The sequence below is a fragment of the Sinohyriopsis cumingii genome, chromosome 6 (assembly GCF_028554795.1).
Source record: "Sinohyriopsis cumingii isolate HCF-2022 chromosome 6, ASM2855479v2, whole genome shotgun sequence".
Classification (NCBI taxonomy): domain Eukaryota; kingdom Metazoa; phylum Mollusca; class Bivalvia; order Unionida; family Unionidae; genus Sinohyriopsis; species Sinohyriopsis cumingii.
The window spans coordinates 10,560,529-10,565,558 of NC_142966.1; positions in this window are offsets into that span (position 1 = coordinate 10,560,529).

Here is a 5,030-nt window from a genome sequence, read left to right on the forward strand (position 1 = left end):
ATATTGTTGCGCATGCGCATAGCAGTTTGTTTATTCGCCAGATCTGTCAGTATCACCTTACAAATTGTATCGTACAGCATAACAAGTTGCCGTTGATTGCGGACTACCTTTGTTTCTCACAATCATATCGGAAAGAAACTTTTTAAAAGTCGCTTTTCTCTGTCCTACAGCGGTATGATATAGCACAATTTGAAGAGAACCAGTTTGATAAATTCTGACATGTTCTTACTGAAGCCGTGTGGAGGAGATGCGTACGGTAGTGACGTCATAAAATCAGTTGGAGCTGATTCTACGATTAGTTGGAATTACTAAGACGTTGTATCAAGTGGCTCAGTTTTTCAATCATAAGAACAAGAAACTGAAACGAAATCACACACTTTATGATTTATTTTACTCGAAATGGGGGAAAAATATCTTATCGGCTTGTTTACTGCTCCAATTTACGCAATTAAAACTGCCCCAGGAAACAGCAGCATCGCATTTACATCTCAGAAACAGATGCATCAGAGATAAAATGGTTTTTCTTACCCTTTTTCCGCACTCTTAATGTATGTTATTGGGTGACCTTTACCAAGTGCGAAATATCTTTTACGCAAACTCTGGCGTCTCAGAAGTTGTTTTTTAGTTGTTGACAGGCCAGTAGGGCAGTTTCAATGCGAGTTCCGATTAGACACTACCTCAGTGTGTGCACGAGAAAGAAATGTTTCGAAACATAATGTTATAAATTAGAATCGCTGGATATAACCGCTTTCAAAATCTTTTCTTTCAAAAGAGGCTTTATACATTATCGTAAATGAAATCATTCGCAAATTAAATTTATTTTAATGCTAAACAACAAGATCATTTACCTGGGAAAATGCATACTAGAGACACATAGATCACATATGAACTTTCATAAATAAGAATGCAGTAGTGGGTGAGAGTTAGATTTCAAACGATTTTTAAAGGATGAAATAACGCAACTCACCACGATGTTACTGCACTAATTAGGGATATATGTATCAGACATCTGCGATGCATATGTTAATATGTGTTTTAAACTTACGTATAAAGGCTGAATTTAATTTTACAAACACTGCAAACTGTCCCATATGACAGTGCTATGACTTCTGAAAGAAGAAAACTGCATTCTTTTAAATCACTAACGAATAGCACCATGTTTTGTTTTTCCATGATACCAAATCAAAAATCATTTGATGGATTTTTATTTTATTTGACCTTTGTGCTTAAATTAAGTGCATTTAATTTCAGGTGGCCATCTTATATGCAAGTAATTGATCGAGTTTAACCTTGTTCATACGTGTAGACCAATTTAACCTTGTTCATACGTGTAGACGAGTTTAACCGTATTCATACGTATTGACAAGTTTAACCTTATTCATATGTGTAGACCAATTTAACCTTGTTCAGACGTGTGTACGAGTTTAACCTTGTTCATACGTGTATACCAATTTAACCATGTTCATACGTGTAGACGAGTTTAACCTTATTAATATGTGTTGACCAGTTGAACCTTATTCATACGTGTTGACCACTTTAACCTTGTTAAGACGTGTATACGAGTTTAACTTTGTTCATATGTGTAGACCACTTTAACCGTATTCATACGTGTAGAACGAAGTATGTACGTATTTTTTAGTCGTCTTCCGTATATGTAGACTTACAAAACTTTGCTGTGAAAAGTTGTTTATCTGCGGGCCTCAAAATCATAACTACATCGTACTCCATGTGTGCGTACTTTTTGGCATCAAAAACTGTACAACCATCGTGCTCTCCATGTGTGCATACTTTTGGGTTTAAAACTGTACAACCGTCGTGCTCATTGTTTGAATACATTTTGGCCTCAAAAAATGTACAACCATCGTGCTCTCTGTGTGTTTATACTTTTGGCTTTAAAATTTATAAAACTGTTGTGCTCATAACTTTAAACTGTAAAACCGTTGTGCTCTCATTGTTTGAATAGATATTTGGCCTCAACAACTGTACAACCATCGTGCTGTCCATGTGCACATACTTTCGACTTTAAACTGAACAACCATTGTATTCTCATTGTGTAAATAGAGTTTGGCCTCAAAAACTGTACAACCATTGTGCTCTCCATGCGTGCATAGTTTAAGGGCTTAAAACAATGCAACCAAAAACCTTGACTTTTTCAGATTATGTTTGTATGGAGGCTTAAAACTGTCACTATTATGGCAGAACAAACAATATGTATTACTTACGTTGAAAAATTGTGTCCCATGCGTTGGTACCATAAATACGCTCACTAAGAAGGGTATATGTCCGAGAAAACCTTTGAAGCTACTCGAGTGTATATTTTCTGTCAAAGTGTGCAGCTTCGCATTTGTTCAGTGTCCTATCAGTTTGCAAAGTTACGTATCTAGAAAACTAACCCCACAACGGAAGAAATAAAACAAACCGTAAAAGGGAATAATCTGAGAATGATACACAAAATCATTCAACATATTTTTCTTGCAGTAAATGAAACAAAATGGTTAGGGTTTAACTTGCTCGCGACTTAGACAAAGTCATGCGTTGTTGTAATGCATATATGGATTACAGCGTAATATCTAAATAGTGATATACGATACTTGACTTCTTTTATTTTGACTGGCGGGTATGATTTAGAATAAGAGGCTTGCCAGCCACATTGTTCTTGACACTTGCATTTAACGGGCGATAGCTTAGAATGGAATTGTATAATTCTAGACCCAGGTGATAGATAACGCTCTTTACATACGTAACACAGTCGGATGAAGTTGAGTATTTGAGTAACGATCCCCCATTAATCGTGCTGCTTGTTTACTTTGTTGCCTTATTTGTTTGTTTTGTTGGTTTATTTAGTAATTTATTGTTTTGGGGTTTTTTTTAACACAAGCGAAGCTATATGACTAACGGTATAATAAGACAAAGACATTAGAAGCAGTCTAGAAATGGGAAATACGGGCTTTATCGTCATGATTGGTTGATCACGAGAAGTAAAAACTAAATAAAATAATCTTGCCGAACGGTTTTCATTTTTGTTTTTACTAATCTGGTTTTGGAACCCCAGTAATGAAAGCAATGGTTTAATTTCTATGGTGCCGAACGGTTGACAAATATATAAAGCACACGTACTTTAAAAGAAAATGCTGCGGATCACGTGCTTTTATCGGTTTACCAACACAAAGCACACATCAAGAAGTTTCAATGTTGTCATGGGTATTTAGAAAATAAAAGATATTGAATTTTCAACAGTATGGTATGTTTGTTATAAGAATTTAGTTTGAAAGTGTGCTATGTAACCAGGGCCGGTTTAACCCATAAGGTGAACTTGGGGTGGCCAAGGCGCCAAGAGTGAGGGAGGGGGAACGCCAAAAACGAGGTACACTGTCAGGCTATTCATCAATTATCATTAAATATGTAGACTAAATTATGCATTTAATAAATTGTCGAGCATACGTGTATTGATACTAATGATAAGTTTATAATAAGCGATGCCCTCGGGGTGAGGACAAGATGGAAGGTTCGCCATGGGCACAAAATACCCTTGCAGAGGCCCTGCCTGTAATATTTTCAACGCTTGCTGAGTAGGAACCTTAACATTCTCTAGCGATAATAATTTCTAACTATTATTGCCGATCTTAAATAGATTTAGGACGTGAAGTGTCAATCTAATCATTGAACACACCTCTTGGAATGGCAATGTAGAGTTGTATTTACCAAACAGAAAATACAATTAAGTTACATTTGTGTTAAAAAAATGTTTTTTTTTTTAAAAAAATATTTTTTATCTTGGCACATTTTTGTACCACTGAAGCAGCGTACACCAAAGTATCTCATCTGACTCGAGATCTAACTTTACGCCAAATGGTTAGCGGTAACGTCTGTATGTAATAATTTCTTTATAACTGAATGCTTTGGCAGCTGCAGCTGCCTGCAAGACTGGCGGTGTTATACTCTTCACAAGGATTTGCCTTCCTTTAGGAGGATAATACCACTTGCTACAACGCTGCGAATTTCATGGAAAAAACTTCGCACGGCAGCCAACCGGCCATAACAGAAAATGCTTTCTGCACGGTGATAAGTAAGTGCAATATGGACGAGTCCGAAATATTCCGATTAGTGTTTCCAAATTTAAAAAAGAATACTGAAAAAATACCTGCTGCAGAGAGAAAACCAAGCCATTTCCACCTCACCCCCATGACTTTAACTTATTATTAAAGGGCCTCATGGTGTTTTATATGACAATTATGAGAAACGAATATTATCCGGATTAGTTACATAATAGTATGATTTGATAGTGTTAAAGCTAGTATCACTTCCAAGACCAATAGCTAAACGTACAGACGAATTTTCCTTGCAGCTCATTACTATCTAAAGCGATCCTTCCACACAAATAATCAATGTAGGTGCAAGACATAAAAACATGGAGAACTCATGCTCTCTTGTACACTTGGCTTTTCCAACCATCCAGTTAGGAAGAATCGTCTGTTTACACATACTATGAGGGTAATTTTTCTATATGAGCTCTGACTAGTTATAGAAACGTTGGTCATATTGCGGAAGATGAAACACTGAGAATGTAATATTGTACCAGCTTTGCCTACAGTCATTTGAAGAAAAAAATAAATAAACGTAAGATCATGTACATGGGAGACATACGAGTAGCTGCTTTACGTAAATTATGCGAAGGGCGGCCGTGCGAATCGTCTTGCTGAGGTCAAATAAGGGTACAAGTTTTAAGATAAATGGCGGTTGTACGAATAGTCTTTTCAATAGTGGTCATACGGCGGCCGTGCGAATAGCCTTGGTCAAATTTCGTGGTAAAATGAGAGATGTAGAAAACGTACACCCTCATAACAGCATATAGCTACGATGTCGTAGCCTCAACTTGATTTGTCGTGGTTGAGGCTACGAACTGATCCCATATCATGTAATGGAGCAAAAAAAATCATCACAAAAGTCAGAAAAACAAACAGTGTAGAAATGAACTACATAAGTATAATCATGTTGTGAAAGAAGTTTGGCTTATTTTAAATTTATTAAGC